Source organism: Loxodonta africana, chromosome 12 (genome assembly GCF_030014295.1).
Source record: "Loxodonta africana isolate mLoxAfr1 chromosome 12, mLoxAfr1.hap2, whole genome shotgun sequence".
In the NCBI taxonomy this organism is placed as follows: domain Eukaryota; kingdom Metazoa; phylum Chordata; class Mammalia; order Proboscidea; family Elephantidae; genus Loxodonta; species Loxodonta africana.
In genome coordinates this window covers 90,586,771-90,604,792 of record NC_087353.1, presented here as the reverse complement: position 1 = coordinate 90,604,792, position 18,022 = coordinate 90,586,771, and the positions used below count along the sequence as shown (strand labels likewise).

The following is an 18,022-nucleotide window of genomic DNA, read 5'->3' as shown; positions in this document are numbered from 1 at the left end:
GGGATTGTGTCATACTCAGAAAAGCCTCTTGGAGATTATTAGTACCAATCCATGGTTTCTTCTAGGATTTAGGTGGTTTTTTTTTTTTATCATTTAAATCTTTTAAAACTTATATTAGTGTAAGGTATGTATCCAACTTACTTTTTTTTTCTGGCTGGCTAGTGAGAGTGTTTGGGAGAGCGGAGTAACAAAAGGACAGGAAAGTCGGCCAGTGATTACGGCAGTCCATGAGGAAAAAAATGCCTCCCTGGGCAATGGGTACAGGAGAAAACAGATGTGGCCTACACAATCAGGAAGCTGCTGAGATCATTCAGGTGAAAAGTGAACCCAGGTGGGCCTGAACCAGGAGACGGGCAGCAGGAAAGTTGAGAAGGGGAGGTTCTGGAGGCAGAATCCATATGACTCAGTTACTAGTTCAATGGGAGAGAGCCAAGAAAGTAAGTGTCCATTTCCTATTCTGGTGATGCCACTATGGGCAGAGACAGAGAGCCCAGTACTCTCATGAGTGCTCCCTCCTCTGAAGCAGGAGGTTAAGAATGCAAAGTAGAAGTTTGAAGGTTCAGTGGGACTTCCAGGGGAGATGTCCAACAAGATGTTGAAAAGGTGGGACTGAGAATCCAAAATCCAGGTAGTGAAATTCCCTATACTTTCTTGAAGGCCTAGTGTAGGAGTTACATGTCCAGTCCCCTAGTGGACACAGTGTGTCCCTCCCTGAGAGCGACTGCATTTATCAAACCTGCTGGAGGGGCTGGTTCAATGACATGAATGACTGGATGCAGGACCCAAGAAACCTAACACTGACGCCCTGGTTAAGAATCCCCTTTTTATAAGACTTTACTATTTCAACGTGTTTTGGCTAGTGTTTGGTTGGTCCTGTTTTCACAGATGAAGAACAGGTTCTGATAGAAGTAAACTGCCCATTGTTCCAAAAGGAACTGGCAGCAGAGTCTGTAGTAAAAACAATATCCAAAAACACCAAACGACCCTATAGAACAGAGAATTGCTCCATAGTCTCCAAGGAGCACCTGGTGGATTCGAACTGCCAACCTTTTGGTTAGCAGCCTTAGCTCTTAAACCTCTACGCCACCAAGGTTTCCAATAATAGTAAAGACTTATATTTCTAGAGCACTCACTATCGCACTGTGCTAAGTGCCTCACTTAAACCTCATAACCCTGTAACGTAGGAAGCACAGTAAGGGTCGGAGGTGGGACTCACCCCCACCAAGGAAACCAGACTTTTCAAATTTGAGGCGCCCTTCTCCCGACCTCCCCCCCTTCCCGCCTCCTTGGCCCAGCGCTCATCCCTGGCTGGTCACTCCCTGCCCCGTCCCCGCCTCCAGCAGGTCCGCATTCAAGTCTAAGGTCAAGCTGTTCCGCCCTCAGACGACCCAGCCTCGCCACTCTCAGGTGAGGAAACAAGGCCGTCCAGGGGAAGATGCCGCGAGCACCCGTGGTGCCCCAGCCCGCGGAGACCCACGACCTGGTGGGCAGCCAGCCAGGGAAACCGCAGGGTCACGGGAGGAAGGAGCCACCCCTCGCCCTCTCGCTCGACCCAGGATGACGCGCCAAGGGCGGGCGCCGGCAGCCGCGCAGGACGCAGAGGGGGCGGAGCCAGTGCGGGCCGTACCAAGAGCACGGATTCGCAGGGGGGAAGGAAGGCCGGGCCCCGGGAGCCTGTGCGCGCGGCCCCTGACGGCCACGCCCTCCTCCCTGCGGCCGGCGCGGAAGGTGGTAGCGCCTCTGTGGTGCGGCCCTGGGTCCTGCTCCGGTGCCCAAGTGAACATCCCTGGCCACCGGCGGTGAGTGGGCGCGATCGCGGGAGCGGGTTGGTGAGGTATAGGGGCGCAGCACAGACGCGGGGACTCCATGGACCGGGCACCTTTTGTCCACCTCGGCCGCCCGGCTACTGGGCGCCGGGGGCGGGCTCACGAGACGGTTGTGGCGCGCCTCACTGGATGCTCGCGGGGAGATCGCGACTCCCACCCCGGCCCCTTCCCTGGCGGCCCTTCCCCTCAAGCCGGCTTCTCGGAGTCGGCTTGAGGGTCGTCGTTTCCACAGCCGAGGCCGAGGGCACCCCGCAGGCCCTTCGACCGAGAGTCGAATCTCGGCGTCAAAGGGCTCGGGCTCCAGTCTCTGCACCACCACGCTCGGGCTAAGCCCCTTGTTTCTCCGAGCCTCAGTTTTCCCGTCTATACGATGGGCCTTATGAGGCAGCAGATCATTGGGGTAACTCACGGAGGAGGCGCTCACGAATGCGAATGGGAAGCGAATCTGACCCTGCAGCGTCAGGCGGGCTAAGATCCAGGGCTCGGAGAAGCCCAGCCACCCGGCCTTTCCAGGGAATTGCCCTGTGTGGCATGCGTGGGGGCAGTACCCCCAAGGTTCTCGCAGGTACCTTGATGGTCGTAGCGACGTTCCTTGGCCCAGCTCTGCAGGGCAGTCGTGGCACCCGTAGGAGCAATTGGGTAATACATAGGTCGGGGTCTACTGGGTGGTGGGGCTTCAGGGAACCTGGCCTTGACTTTTTGGTTTTCAGCTCATGGTGTAAATTGATGACCAGTACTGGGAAGCCTGGAGCCATTTCAGTGAGAGTGGCTGCCTCCTCTCTTAGACCCATAAAGGTGTGGCCTTCCTCCTGAGCTAGGGAATAGTGCGCACAGGAGTAGTGGGCTGGAGTGGGTGGTCCTGGGTTTGAATCTTGGCTCCTTGGCAGGGTACTTAACTTCTTTGAGGCTCCGAATCCTCATCAGTAGCACCAGTAGTAAGTAGAGCCCACCCTTGCCACCCCTACAGGATTGATGTTCTGAGGATCAAAAGAAAGTGTGTTCAAGAGTGACACTGAGAACTGTGATGTTCCTTATAAGCTAAGTGGTTTTCTAACCTCTCTGGGATTCAGTGCCCTCAGTGTATAATGCTGGAATTCCTTGGGCCCTCCTCTTCATGCAAGAGGCATTGTCTCATTAACTGCTCACATGGCCTACCTGCTCAGGCCCCTTTGAGTGGTTGTGGGCTTGGCTTGACCAGGAAAACAGTCCAAAAAGGCCCATTTAGTAAACAGTGAACTCAGAAGGCATCCACTCTCCTTTATTTGTGTACCTTTAAGGAATTCTTATTTTCCTTTTGAGAGTGTGTGGTCAACTCTTGAACTTCTCATGACATTCATTCTCTCTGATGTAGGAAATTTTCATTGGCGCAGAGTATCTAAAATGGGTCTGCATTTCAGAGAATCGAATGTTAGCTTTCACTTGTGTGGGGTGTTTGTTGAAAACTTTGGAGTAACAGCTCTCCAAAATTATTCAGGTTTAGCACTTGGAAAAATAATGGGTGGGTTTGAAATGAAACTAACCAAGGGCTGAATTTCTGCGCCGGTCAACAACAGCAGCGACTGCAGCGAAGGAGTAAGACAGGTGAACACTCCTGGCTCCTATGAGTTTTTAAATAGTCACAGGGGATATCTGTTGCCTGACAAACTTGAGACGGTAGGACCTGCCATTGACCCTGGGCTGATCCCCTTGAAAACCAGAATCTCTATTTATACGTTAGAGACAGAATCTTTGAAATCAGTGCTTGGAATATCCAAAACATTGACTTGTTAGGTCCATGGAGCATTTAAAGTTAATAAGGAAGTTGCTTTTAAGCAACTTTTTTTTTTTTTTTCCTAACGAAAGCTTATGTAATTATAGGACCTTCCATGGTTCCAAAGAGGCCTGCCGCCTCCTCTTCAGTACTCCCAGCTCTCTTGTGCTTTCAGAAGGAGCAGAGCACCGGGTTGGGAGTCAGTGTACCAGAGTTCAGGCTCTGCCTGTAGCACTGTTTCTTTTAGCTAGCAAGCCACCCCAGCCCAGTGGGCTTCAGTTAAGGACTTTGGGCTTTAACTTTTCATTATATGTCAGATTCATAGGCTCCAAAATTCCCATTAGTAGGGTCGCTATGAGTTGAAATTGACTCGATGGCAACGGGTTTGGGGTTTTTTGGTTTTATGTATTTGCTGGAGCCCCAGTGGCACAGTGGTTAAGAGCTTGGGCTGCTAACCGAAAAGTCGGCAGTTCAGATCCACCAGCCAGCCGCTCCTTGGAAACCCTATGGGGCAATTTTACTCTTGTCCTATTTTTTTTTTTTTTTTTTTCCTATAGGGTCACTGAGTCGGAATCAACTTGGCAGCAGCAGGTTTGGCTTTTTTGGCTTATATATTTTCCAGATATTTTTCTTCACACAGAACCTTTATTATTAAAAATTTTAACACAAAACTAAAGTGATAGTAGTTGTCCTGTTCTGAGGTTTGCTTTTTATTACTTCATGGGGATGTCTTATGTCTTTCTATTTTACTTTGTAAAGATCTACCTCATTCTTTTTTAAAATTGCAGAGTATTTCAGCAACCAGTATCGATGAAGAAAGTTTGTGTTGACTGCAAAGCATTTTGCTTTGTGAACTCTGCCGCCCTGAGTGGTCCTGTGCTTTATCTCAGGCAGATATATTTGCATAATGAAGTCATAGAAGTAAAGAGATGGCTCAGTGCATATGAACATTTTCATTGTATGCATTTGCAGATATGATTACCTATAGCAGTGAACCATACAGACAAATCCTATCCCTCATGGATCTGACCTTTTAGTGGGGGTGGGGGGGGGCATGGGCAACATATAGGATTTGTCAGAGGGTAAATTCTGTGAAGAAAAAATAATACAGGAGTGTGTGTGTATAGATGTTGTGACTTTAAATGTCAATAAAAACCCAGCACCCAGTGCCGTCGAGTCGATTCCGACTCATAGCGACCCTATAGGACAGAGTAGAACTGCCCCGTAGAGTTTCCATATTGTCAAATTCCCCTCCAAAAAGGTGGTACCCTATTATTTTTCTACTAACAGAGCCTTGTCTTTTTTTAATTCAGAAATTCCAAGGCCAGTTGCAAAGACTAACAGCTAATGGCAGAGATACTTTTATTTCAGGGAAGATTATGATAGATTCTGTGCTAAGTGTATACATATACACAAATAATATATGTATTATTCATATACATATATAAAGTTCTTCTAACAACTCCCCCAAAATTGGTATTCCCATGCCCACTTTATAGCTGGGGAGGCCAGCTCAGAGGCGGAATCGCTTGCTCAAGGTCACGTGGCTGTGAGGGTGAAGCTGAGGCCCTCACCCAGGGCCATTTGCTTCCAAAGCCCTCACTTCTCCTTTTGTGCTGCAGTATCTCATTTTCTGACTCTAGAGGATTTTTGTTTTGTGAAAGAGAATCTCCTAATGCATGTAATTGCTTAATAATACCATTGCTTGTTGCTCCCAGTACCACAAAGCACAAGTAAATTAATTTGTCTTGTGTGTCTCACTGTATATCTTCTTTGAGTGTAAAAAACATAGATTCCTGGATGGTGCAAGCAGTTTGCCATCGGCTGCTGTCCTAAAGGTTGGCAGTTGGAACTCACTCAGCGGTGCTACAAAAGAAAGGCCTGGCATATTGAAGTGGATGTCTCCTATAGACACAGAGGATGCCAGTTCTTTGTTACTGTTTTTAGACAGGCTACAGAATAAAACTTGTTTTCCCATGCAGTGCTTGTTACCTGGCACTTAATAGAAAGTCAGACTCACTGGGCAGATGGGGAGAAGCACCCAAGTCAGAGGTGGCTTACCTGCTTATATAGGCCATTGGCCCACAGCAGGCCTTAGTTTCTTTATCTATAAAGGAGGGGAAAGAATCTACCTGCCTCCTGAAGTGGCTCCGGAGGTTGTTACTTTTACAGTTTATTCTCCGTATACTTCATCTTGGAGCCCTGGTGGCACAATGTTTAAGCGCTTGGCTGCTAACTAAAAGGTCAGCAGTTTGAATCTACCAGCTGCTCCTTGGAAACCTTGTGGGGCAGTTCTACCCTGTCCTGTAGGGTTGGTATGAGTTGGAATTGACTTGAAGAGGTTTTTTTTTTTGGTTATACTTCATATTGGCAGTGTTTAGATCCCTGTGGAATGACACTTGGCCCTCAGGGTATAAGCTTTTATATTCAAGGTCTGGTTCAGGCACTTGAGAACTCTGATGGTGAGGGAAGCAAACAAAAACACACCAGGATGGCAGAGTGTGATGAATTCATTCTTGAGATAATGACTGTGTGGCACTTCTTAGTGCCCAGCCTGGCATATGCCACCATAACAGTGGGTGTTGGGGAGCATTCAAGAGGAGCTGTCTTTATGTGGGGGAGTCATGCAAGGCTCCACAGAAGAGGTGACATTTGAGTTGGGTCTTGGAGGACCCCAAAGCATACCAACTCTGGGGTGTATAGGGTGTAGGGTGCGTGAGGCTGAGCAGCAGATGGGGGCTTGTGAGCCATGCTAAGTGATGGGGAGGATTGTAAATTGGTCGGTGATGCAGCTAGCTGAGAACAGTGTTTTCTTGTATTGGATATTTAGACTTTCTTACTATCTCATGTCCTTCTGTGTGAATGAATTAGCAATCATTTGGGAATCTTTCCGTGCCTAAATTTCTAGTTACATGTTTTAGAGCTCTACATTTTGCAAGTGTTTTTCTCCACCAGTTGCTCCCCAGGTGAGATGTTGACATAAATTGTGTACCTGCTGGGTTTAGTGTGTGTGAAGGTGGCAGGAGAGTCCCATGGGGCAAGGCATGGTTCTTTGCAGGCTGATGTTCCTTTTGGTTGGGTACAGTGCAACCAAACTCATCAGTCACTGTCATACCTAATGCTGGTTGGTGTGGCAACTTGGGTAATGCTTGGTTATGTTGTGGGCAGAGCATGGCAGGTGGAGGGGAGCCTGGACCTTTCTCTGGGCGGTTTATGGAGAAAACTGCTCATGTGGTAGGCTTCTTTCACCTATATAGAGGTGACATGGTTGGGGAGAAATCTAGGATGTGAACTAAGAACTGTCCTTTAATTGGAGGGCTGGAGGTTGAGTCATTCTGACCTCCTTTGTACAGCCGTTTGTACATAGCTGCAAGAATTATACACATGCTTCCTAGAAAATAATCAGTTTGGAGGCTAAGCTAGAATATAATGGTGGGCCAAACTGTGCTGCTATCAGCTGTGGACTGTTCTCAGAGAATTGAATTCTTTAGGAGCTCTTCTATGGTAGAGAAAATAGAATGGAAAAAGTTGACATTTGTCCACATGGTTATAGTACCAAGGAGGAAGGTAGATGCTGTGGGTGTGTGCCCTCAGGTGTGGAACTTATGTAATTTACTTTCAGGTGAAATTTATGAAATATGCTTAGTCATTTTTTTTTATCTCCCTGGTTTTATCTGCAGTGCTTGTTCCTCTGATCCTCCCTTCCTCCCCGCCCTGTTTGTGGAACTCTGTCTCCTGCCTCACCTCTTACTTTGGTGTTTACGTAAATGTAGACTTCTGTGATTTTGTGATACTTCGACCCTTACGGTCATGCCTTCTCATTGCGTTGAGTAGGCCAGTTCTGTCCAGAGATTTGCGGGGCTGTGTAGAGACACATTAACTCGTGGTCGTCTTTGGACTCAGTTGTGACGATTCCAGCTGTAGGTCACTCAGGTTAGGCTTTCAACACCGCAAACAGGGCTGGTGGTTCCCGAATACACAGGAGAATGTATTAGCCAATTGTACCTAGGTTCTTCCAGGGGTGGTGTTTAGGTTGGCACACACACCATTCATCACAATGTTTTCCATCAGATTTGAGGTCTTGTGAAGAAAAGCGTTTATTGGTTTTGGTTAAGGGTTTCAGAACCCTTGTGGTTGTTTGTGAAACTATATAGTAATATGTAGAAAGGTTGGACACAGTCCCTCATGTAATGTGATTTGCAAACTCTAGAAGGTCATTTAGCAGCACAATAGCAACAAAAAAGTCCCACCCCACTGACCTGAACCCTCCCCCAAAGGAGGCCTTTCTCCTTGTTAGTAAGTAGCCCCACCATCTCTCTTGTCACTGAAGCTCCAGGTACAAAAGACCCCTTTTCCCTCTTCTTCATCCTAGGTCTCCTACCACCACCTAGACTGTCAGTTTTTAGCCTTCGAATCTTTTTCTACTCCCTTGGTCTTATAGTACCCCTTGTGGTTTCCTGCTGCACTAGCCCCCCTAATTGGCCTTCCTGAGTCCATACTTCTTCCTCCCTGCTACTCCTCACGTCCCAAGATCTGTCCATGGTACCATTGCTAAATTGATCTTGAAGTGCTGCTTTTATCACCCCTCCTTTGTTCAACAATTTACAATGGGTCTCCTGGTCTTATTGTTTTGTTTTTATTTCTACTCCATATACTTCCATAAAGGATATGAAGTGACTTATATTACAAGGGGTCTAATTCGCTCTCTTTCTAATGGCAATACGGTTGGAATAGAACGTGAATTCAGTGAGAACAGTGAGCTTTCCTGTTATTTACATGAGTGTAAGCCCAACACAGAACAGTGCCAGCCATAAGATAAAACTAAAAAAAAACCCAAACCCATTGATGTCGATTTGGTTTTGACTCATAGTGACCCTATAGGACAGAGTAGAACTGCAGCATAGAATTTCCAAAGAGTGGTTGGAGGATTTGAACTGCTGACCTTTTGGTTAGTAGCCAAGTTCTTAACCACTGCACCACCAGAGCACCAGGCATGAGGTGGGCACTCAAAAAATATTAAGTGTATGAAATGGATGAATAAATGAATGTGATTCTTCTCTGCCAACTTTACTGCCAAGCTTTTCCCAGATGTCAAATCAGGTCTGATCTGAGCTTTTAAAGATTATTCTAAGGTACGATATGATAATTACTGGTGATTGGAACGTGAAAGTTGGAAACAAAGAAGGATCAGTACTTGGAAAATATTCCATGGTAATAGAAATTATGCCAGAGATTGCATAATAGAATTTTGCAAGACCAATGATCTATTCATTGTAAATACCTTTTTTTAAATTGTACTTTAGATGAAGGTTTATGGAGCAAACTAGTTTCTTATTAAACAATTAATACACATATTGTTTAGTGACATCGGTTGGCAACCCCACGACATGTCAACACTCTCCGCTTCTCGACCTTGGGTTCCTCTTACTAGCTTTCCTGTCCCCTCCTGCCTTCTTATCCTTGTCCCTGGGCTGGTGTGCCCATTTAGTCTTGTTTTGCTTTATGGGCTTGGCTAATCTTTGGCTGAAGGGTGAACCTCAGTACTGACTTCATTACTGAGCTATAAGGGTGTCCAGGGGCCATACTCTTGGGGTTTCTCTGATCTCTGTCAGACCAGTAAGTCTGGTCTTTTTTTGTGTGTGTGTGTGAGTTAGAATTTTGTTCTACATTTTTCTCCAGCTCTATCTGGGACCCTCTGTTGTGATCCCTGTCAGAGCAGTTGGTGATGAGAGCTGGGCACCATTTAGTTGTGCTGGACTCAGCCTGGTGGAGGTTATGGTAGCTGTGGTCCATTAGTCCTTTGGACTGATCTTTCCCTTGTGTCTTTGATTTTCTTCATTCTCCCTCATTCCAGATGAGGTGAGACCAGTGAAATATCTTAGATGGCCGCTGACAAGCTTTTAAGACCCCAGATGCTACTCACCAAAGTAGAATGTAGAACATTTTCTTTATAAACTATGCTATGCCAACTGAGCTAAATGTTTCCCGAAACCATGGCCCCCACAGCCTTCGGCCCAGCAGTTTGGTCCCTCAGGGAGTTTGGATGTGTCTGTGGAGCTTCTGTGACCTTGACTTGGTCAAGTTGTGCTGGCCTCCCCAGTGTAAATACCTTTTCAACAACATAAATGGCAACTATACACCTGGACCTCACCAGATGGAATACGCAGGAATCAGATTCAGTACATCTGTGGAAAGAGTCGGTGAAGAAGCTCAATATCATCAGTCAGAACAAGGCCGGGGGCTGGCCGTGAAACAGACTATCAGTTGCTCATATGCAATTCCGAGTTGAAGCTGAAGAAAATTAAAACAAGTCCACAGGAGCCAAAGTATGACCTTAAATATATCCCACCTGAATTTAGAGGCCATCTCGAGAATAGATTCGATGCACTGAATGCCAATTATTGAAGACCAGATGAATTGTGGGATGACATCAAGGACATCATACATGAAGACAACAAAAGTTCGTTCAAAAGAAAGAAAAGACCAAAATGGATGTCAGAAGAGACTCTGAAACTTGCTCTTGTATATAGAGCAGCTTAAGAGAATGAAAGAAATGATTAAATAAAAGAGCTGAACAGAAGATTTCAAAGGGTGCCTTGAGAAGACAGAGTGAAGTGTTAAAATGAAACATGGCAAAGACCTGGAGTTAGAAAATCAAAAGGGAAGAACATTCTTGGCATTTCTCAAGCTGAAAGAACTGAAGGAAAAATTCAAGCCTTGAGTTGCAATATCAAAGGATTCTATGGGCAAACTATTGAATGATGCAGGAAGCATCAAGAGAAGATGGAAAGAATACACAGAGTCACTCTACCAAAAAGAATTGTTCGACATTCAGCCATTCCAGGAGATATCTTAGAAACAAGAACCAGTGGTATTGAAGGGAAGAAGTCCAAGGTGCAGTGAAGGCATTGGCGAAAAACAAGGCTCATGGAATTGACAGAATACCAATTGAAATGTTTCAATAAATGGATGCAGCTCTGGAAGTTCTTATTCATCTATGCCAGGGAACTTGGAAGATAGCTACTTGGCCAGCTGACTAGAAGAGATCCATATTTGTGCTCATTCCAAAGAAAGGTAATCCAGCAGAATGTAGAAATTATCCAAAAATATCATTAATATCACACACAAGTAAAATTTTGCTGAAGATAATTCAGAAACGGTTACAGCAGTATATCAACAGGGAACTGCCAGAAATTCAAGCTGGATTTAGGAGAGGACATGGAATGAGAGATGTCATTGCTGATGTCATATGGAGCTTGGTTGAAAGCAGAGAGTACCAGAGAGATGTTTACCTGTGTTTTATTGGCTACGCATAGGCATTCGACTGTGTGGATCTTAGGAAATTGTGGATAACATTGCAAAGAATAGGAATTCCAGAGCACTCAATTGTGCTCACGAGGAATGTGCACATAGACCAAGAGGCAGCTGTTCGAACAGAACAAGGTGATACTGCATGGTTTAAAATCAGGAATGTTGTGTGTCTGGGTCGTATCCTTTCACCTTAACATAGTCAGTCTGTATGCTGCGTGAATAATCTGAGAAGCTGGACTATATAGAAGAATGGGGCATCAGGATTGGAGGAAGACTCCTTAACAACCTGCAACATGCAGATGACACAACCTTGCTTGCTGAAAGTGAAGAGGACTTGAAGCAGTTACTGATGAAGGTCAGAGGCTACAGTGTTCAGCATGGATTACACCTCAACATAAAGAAAACAAAAATCTTCTCAGTTGGGCCAATAAGCAAGATCATGGTCAATGGAGAAAAGATTGAAGTTGTCAAGGACTTCGTTTTACTTGGATCCACAATCGATACCTATGGAAGCAGCAGTCAGGCAATCTAAAGAAGCATTGCATTGGGTGAATCTGCTGTAAAAGACCTCTTTAAAGTGTTAAAAAGCAAAGATGTCACTTTGAGGACCAAGGGACACCTGACCCAAGTCATGGTGTTTTCAGTTGCCTCATATGCATTCGAAAGCTGGACAGTGAATAAGGAAGACCAAAGAAGAACTGATGCCTCTGAATTATGGTATTGGTGAAGACTATTGAATATACCACAGACTGCCAGAGGAACAAACAAATCTGTCTTGGAAAAAGTATGGCCAGAATGCTCCTTAGAAGCGAGGATGGTGAGACTTTGCCTCACATAGTTGGAACATGTTACTAGGAGGAACCAGTCCACAGAGAAGGACAACATGCTTGGTAAAGTAGAGGGTTACCGAAAAAGAGGAAGACCCTCAAGGAGAAGGATTGACATAGTCAATTATGGACTCAAACATAACGATTGTGAGGATCGTAAAGATGGTGCAGGATCAGGTAGTCATTCTCTTGTACATAGGGTCACTAGGAGTCGGAATCGACTCGACGGCACCTAACAACAACACAATGATGTGAACTTTTGTAGAGCGTTGGTTTTCCATGTAGGTATAAAATTTACAGAGTTACAAGTTCCTTCTGTAATTGATTATTCAATAATCAATTAAGTAATCTTTTTATAATCGATGGGAGAGAAAGAACTTCAGTACTCCCACCAGTATTCTAAGTTTTTCTAGATCACTTACATAGATGCCAAAAACACAAATAAATTTATTTTAAAAATTCTAGTAGAGAAATGAGGGTCTAACATTGAGTATCTGTTTTGTGTCAGATCCTTGCAGGATGTTTTATATTTCATGTAATCTTAACACTGAGGGCACTGGCGAGAGGACCACTTGGGTTAAGGTGTGGAGCTTCAGGTTCAGTTGTAATACTGTCAGGGCAGATATTTGGGGGAACGGGAGCAAGAGAATAGAATCAGAGTGATGTGTTTATTCAGGCAGGGATGGAGTTTGAGAATCTGGGAAGGCGAGTGGAGAGAGACCCTTCGCAAGAGGTGGATGTCAGGTAGTCCAATGTGGAGGTCCTGAGGTTCCTGGTATATCACAAGCGTGGAGTTTTGTCATTTTGCTATGAAAATTGAAAAGTCTTAATTTCTTGCCTCATAAAGTGTGACAAGAGTACATTTAGGCAGAGCCACGAACTCTCAGAAAGCAGCGCTTGCTCTTTTGAAATGTTGGTGCAAGTATTTGGCTAAAGGACCAGAGTGTTGCACCATAAAGTGTGGAGACTTTGTTCATTCTGTCACTCAGCAAACATATTGAGCACCCATGTCCTGCCAGGCCCAGTGAGCACTAGAAGTACAGAAATGAAAGATAGCCCCAGCTAGACGCCAGATGAAGACCTTGCCCATCTCGAGGGATTATTTAGTTTTGAGCAGTATTGTTACCTGATGGTGCAACCAGAATGTTAACTGTCAAAATGAGCCACAGGTCATTGAATGAAGTAGACTCTACCTATAACTTTGTCTTGTTCTAGAAAGGTTTTGAAGGGCCAGTTAGTCTAGGTTGAATCCTGATTCTACCACTTACCAATTCCTTTACTTTGGACATGGTATTTTAACCTCTGGTAATCACAGCTCTTATACCTCAGAGTGGAGCCCTGGTGGCACAGTGGTTAAGAGCTTGGCTGCTAACCAAAAGGTTGGCAGTTTGAATCCACCAGCTGCTCCATGGAAACTCTACGGGGCAGTTCAACTCTGTCCTTTAGGGTCGCTATGAGTCGGAATTGACTTGACGGCAACAGGTGTTTTTGTTTTTATATCTCAGAGTGGGAGAAAGATGGGGCAGTCTGCTTCCGTAAAGATTTATAGCCTTGGAAACCCTATGGGGTTTGACTCGACAGCAGTGGATTTTTGTGGTTTATACCTTAGAGGGTTGTTGTAGGATTAAATGAAATATTAGAATGTCATATTTTTACTGCTAAATGCATGTTAATTATTGTTACAATTAGTATTTATCTAGAAAAAATAAGTAAATGAGACAGTGAGTACCAGTAATAAATGACAGAGGGGAAAACTTAGGGATAAGGATAGTGAAAGGCTGTTAGAGGCTCTGCATATTTGATTTGGAGTTTCCTGATGTCCACAGCAAAGACGGGAAGACGTCTCTTAGCCAGTTTACTCTGTCCGTTAGTTAAAAACAAATCAAGACTGAGGAGTGATTGCTAATGGGTACAGGGCTTCTTTTGGGGGTGATAAAAATGTTCTAGAATTAGCTAGTGGTGATGGTTGTACAACTGAGTTGATATAATAAAAACCATTGAATCGTACACTTTAAAATGGTGAATTTTATGGTATGTGGATTATATCTCAACTAAAAAAAAAAATCAGGTTTATAGGTCAAAAGTTCTTGAGCACCCAGACTCCCACCAACTCTGCCACCGACTCCCTTTCATCTTGAGCAAGTCCTGCACACCTGTGGCAGACACAGTTACTGCTCACTGAGTATTTATGTGCTTCCTTGCCTTTCTCAACCCTCTAGGAATTAGTTGCAGCCAGTGGGCTATGAAAGAAAGTAATGTGCATCATCGCTTTTGGTCTGAAGCATTCAAGAGCTAGGGCTGGGCCCTCCGACAATCTTTCCTCCATTTCAGCAATCCTAGAAGTCATGGTGGAGTCACATGAAAACAGCTGCCTGAACAACTGAGTCATCTCATGGAGGCCAAGAATCTAGGAGAGTCACTCTGCCTACAATGGACTTTGCATACTGCCACGCATTAAGCCCCTTGAGGGTGTGGATCAGATGCTCAGAGGACAGCTTTTCCCAGTACTGTGGCCTGGATATATTTCCTCACAGCCCCTTGTCAAGGTGTACCGTGTGATGTGGGTGTCTTTGTAACAGAAAGCCACAGCAGATGCAGTGGAACAGTGGTTCGCACAACCCAAGTGTGTCCCCACAGCTTGCGGTAACCAAGTGTACAGATCTCTGGGCAGTGTGTGTCAGATAGTACATTAAGCTGAGTATCTTGTGTGACCGAGTATACTTATCCCAAGTAACAGGCTAGCATCAAAGGATTTTGTCTGCCTATCTCATAAAAAGTGATTGGGGCAGTGAAAACTCTATTTGGAAAATGGTTTAGTGCAGATCTTGTAAACGGTCTAATAGTTGTGGTGCTATTAGCCACCACAAGACATTCTCTATCATAACAGTGACGGTAGTCTAATTATTACTGACTTGCTTATGTTGTTGTGAGCTTTTAATAACCCTACTCCTTTTTTTTTACTCCCCAGATTCTGGAATTTAAAAGCATGGTTTGAATACATAGACGCAGATCACTAGATGACATAGAGTGGGTGCTCAATACACAGTTGATTGATGACCAACATTTTTTTTTTTTCATTTAATCTCAATTTTATTAAATATCTATACAGACGTATAAAATATGTGCAGTGCATAGTAGAATCATTTTTCAGGGGTTGCGTTGGCAAGCCACACTGACTTGCTTTGTTTTGACCAAAACTTTGGTACATGAGATTCATTAGGGTCACAAACGTTTGACTTTTAAAAGAAGGATTTGAAGTTATTCTTTCTTTCTCTAGTCAAGATAAACCCCCTTACATTTTTACTTGGTGGTTGGTCATTAATGCTCCTTAGACCCTGTTCCAGTATTGTGTTTTGAGTTTTGATTCTGTAAGCCCTTTGAATCTCTTCCATCAAGATCACAATAAATTGTTACTATACATTTGGTTGTGAAGCTGCTCACACTTGCAGGATGACCCAGGATAGATAAGTATAAAATGTTTATGGAAAAACAAAAATGACAGAATTTTATCAGGCCAATGAAACACAAGTTGCAGTGCAACCTCTGAATTATTTTGCTAAGTCTTCTCCTGTGGTCTTTTACTCCATCTTTCTCATTGTGCTGACTTGTCCGTCCTCTTTCTGTTCAGCAGTGGAAGACATTTAGCGAACGCTCTTCAAGCTCCCAGACTCTGACCCGGTTTGATTCTGACATTGTACCAGCTGATCCTGTAAGTCAATCACTTAGCTTGCTTGTTTGAAATTAATTTTATTAACTCAGATTTCCTTTCGTTATAGTTTTTAGCTGATACACATGATTCAGTGGAATGCTTAGAGGGAAATGGTGGCAGGCTTTTCAGTTTTTGTGTGCTTAATGGTAGAAAGAACTTCTTTGTCATTCTTTCTATTTTCTAGTTATTTTGATGAGAGAAAACTGTTATGGTTTTAGTTGACCAACTTTTAATATGGCAATGACCTAATGTCAAAGTGGAAGGCAAGCAAAGTTGTTGGTCAAAACAACGCCATTTGATGCCTCAGATGGCAGGCAGTGTGGCCTGGTTCCTTGATAAAATCTGGACTATCAATGGAAGTGGATGGGCTGCGTCTCTGTCTTCCATCAGTATTATTGCTTCCTGTCAGCTTGTGGGAAGAGCTGGCCTAAAGCCACTTGCTAGACAAAAGGAAGGTGCAGTTGAGATCTGCTCTGTTGTGGAGCTGCTGCCCAGAGCAGCCTGATAGGCCTACCTGGCCCTCACTGCCCTAGTAGAAACTCAGTTTTTACTGAATGGCAGAGCCTACTGCTGAACCTGGGGTGACTAAAGCCAGCATGAGAACCAGGTTGGACCATTCTGATTCAGGAGTTGTGCCACCCCCTTTCTTATCAGTGGCTGTAACAAGAAATGGCCAGAGAGGGTAGTCCAAGGTCTTTAAATCCCTCTCTGTGAGTTGCTGCAAGACCATTGGTAGTTTGCTTGGCCCTTAGGTCTGTGAATCAGGGTCTATAAAAGGGGTGAAATAATATTTACCTAAATAGGCTTATCATAAGAATAAAATGAAAGAACTTGTACAAAGGGCCTAGCCTAGTGTCTGTCACATAGTAGGTGCTGAAAAAATGTTAGCTCTCTTGGCTTGGTTCCTGTTTAGTAAGCAGGCAATAAGCACAGTGCTGTATATGACTAGGCAGGCCTTCCTCTCTTCTGTAATTCTGAATGCTTGTTTTTTGAGAGCCAAAGGTACTAACCCTTGTTTGTTGGAATTTGCGAGGAATCCGGGTCATCAGACATTTGTTCAACATGTACTAGAGAGGTACAAAGATGAATAAGTCATAGCTCATACTCTCAAGAAGCTCATAATCAAGTGAGAGAAGTAGATGTGGATAAAACTAACTATAATGCAAGGCAAATGCTACTAAATGCCATAATGGTGAGGATGAAGTAAGAGGGGAAGATTTCATGGAGGAAGCAGCACTTGGGTTAACCCTTAAAGATCTTAGACTTACAGAAAAGTTGCAAAGATGGCACAAAAGAGTTCCCATTTATCTCTTACCTGGCTTCCCCTAATGTTAATTGTCTTACATAATCATATTACAGTTATTAAGAACAGGAAATTAACATTGCTGCAATAGCAAAGGGTAGGCACATTTTTTCTATGGGCCATATGGTCTCTGTTGCAGCTACTCAGCTAACCCTATCATTTTACCAGGATATCAGCCACGGACAATATGTAAATGATTGTTATTGTATTTCAATAATACTATTTACAAAAATAATGAGCAGATTGGGCTTGGCCTGCAAGCCATAGTTTGCCAATCCCTGAACTAAAAATTACATACCTTATAGGATTTCACTAGTTTTCCATTAGTGTCCTCCTTCTGTTCCAGTGTCCTATCCTGAATCCCACATTTCGTTTAGTTGTCTTATTTCTTTAGTCTTCTCTATTCTGTGACAGCTCCTAGCCTTTTGTGACCTTAATGTTTTTGAAGAGTACTGGTTAGTTGTAGGTTGTCTGTCAATTTGGGTTTCTCTGATTGGGGTGAGGTTATGCACTGGGGCAAGAAAAGCACAAAAATGGTACTGTGTTCTCAGTGCATGGTATCAAGGGGCTCATGATGTCAATATAACTTACTAGTGGTGTTTACCTTGATTTTTTGGTTCGGTTGGTGTCTCCTGAGTTTCTCCACTGTAAAGGAACTATTTTTACCTTTGTAGTTAATAAATGTCTTGGGGAAGATACTTTCAAACTGTGAAATCCTGTTTCTCATTGAACTTTTGCCCACTAATTTTAGTACATTCATTGTGGGTCTCGTCTGCAACAATTATTATTGTGGTATTTGTCTAATTCTGTGTTTCTTTCATTCCTTTTATATTTCTTAATTGGAATTTTGCTGTAAGGAAGAGCCATTTCTTCTTTCCCATTAATTTACATTTGTGTGGTTTCATAAATATTTATTCTATGGTTTAAATCCAGTAAGGATTCCTGGTGGCACAATGGTTAAGCACTCAACTGCTAACCTAGAGGTTGGTAGTTTGAACCCACCAGCCACTCTGCAGGAGAAAGACATGGCAGTCGGCTTCCATAAAGATTTACAGCCTTGAAAATCCTATCCAATAGGGTTGTTATAAGTTGGAATCGACTTCACGGTGGTAGGTAATATAAAATACTCCATTAGAAATGAACAATCCAAAGGGGGAATTAAGAAAACAATCCCATTTACAGTAGTATGAAAAAGAAATACTTAGCAATAAATTTAACCAAGAAAGTGCAGGACTTGTACACTGAAAACTACAAAACATTTGCTGAAAGAAAATAAAGAAAACCTAACAAAATGGA

The 18,022-nt window shown here is 43.9% G+C and overlaps 1 protein-coding gene across 13 annotated transcripts in view; it reads left to right on the top strand.

The window, feature by feature from the left end:
• The first annotated feature begins 1,694 nt into the window (after positions 1-1,694).
• The window catches only part of LOC100658233 (NADPH--cytochrome P450 reductase), a 90,365-nt gene continuing 74,037 nt past the window's right edge, over positions 1,695-18,022 (top strand). For 2 of the 13 annotated variants that reach the window (XM_064295931.1, XM_064295928.1), the window contains exons 1-3: positions 1,783-1,799; positions 13,934-14,260; positions 15,343-15,423. The gene's annotated coding sequence lies outside the window, so the exon portion shown is untranslated. Of the gene's footprint in view, positions 1,800-4,139; positions 4,168-13,933; positions 14,358-15,342; positions 15,424-18,022 lie in introns of those variants that run through there. The other 11 variants (XM_064295930.1, XM_064295927.1, XM_064295929.1 and 8 more) reach the window with 8 other exon arrangements.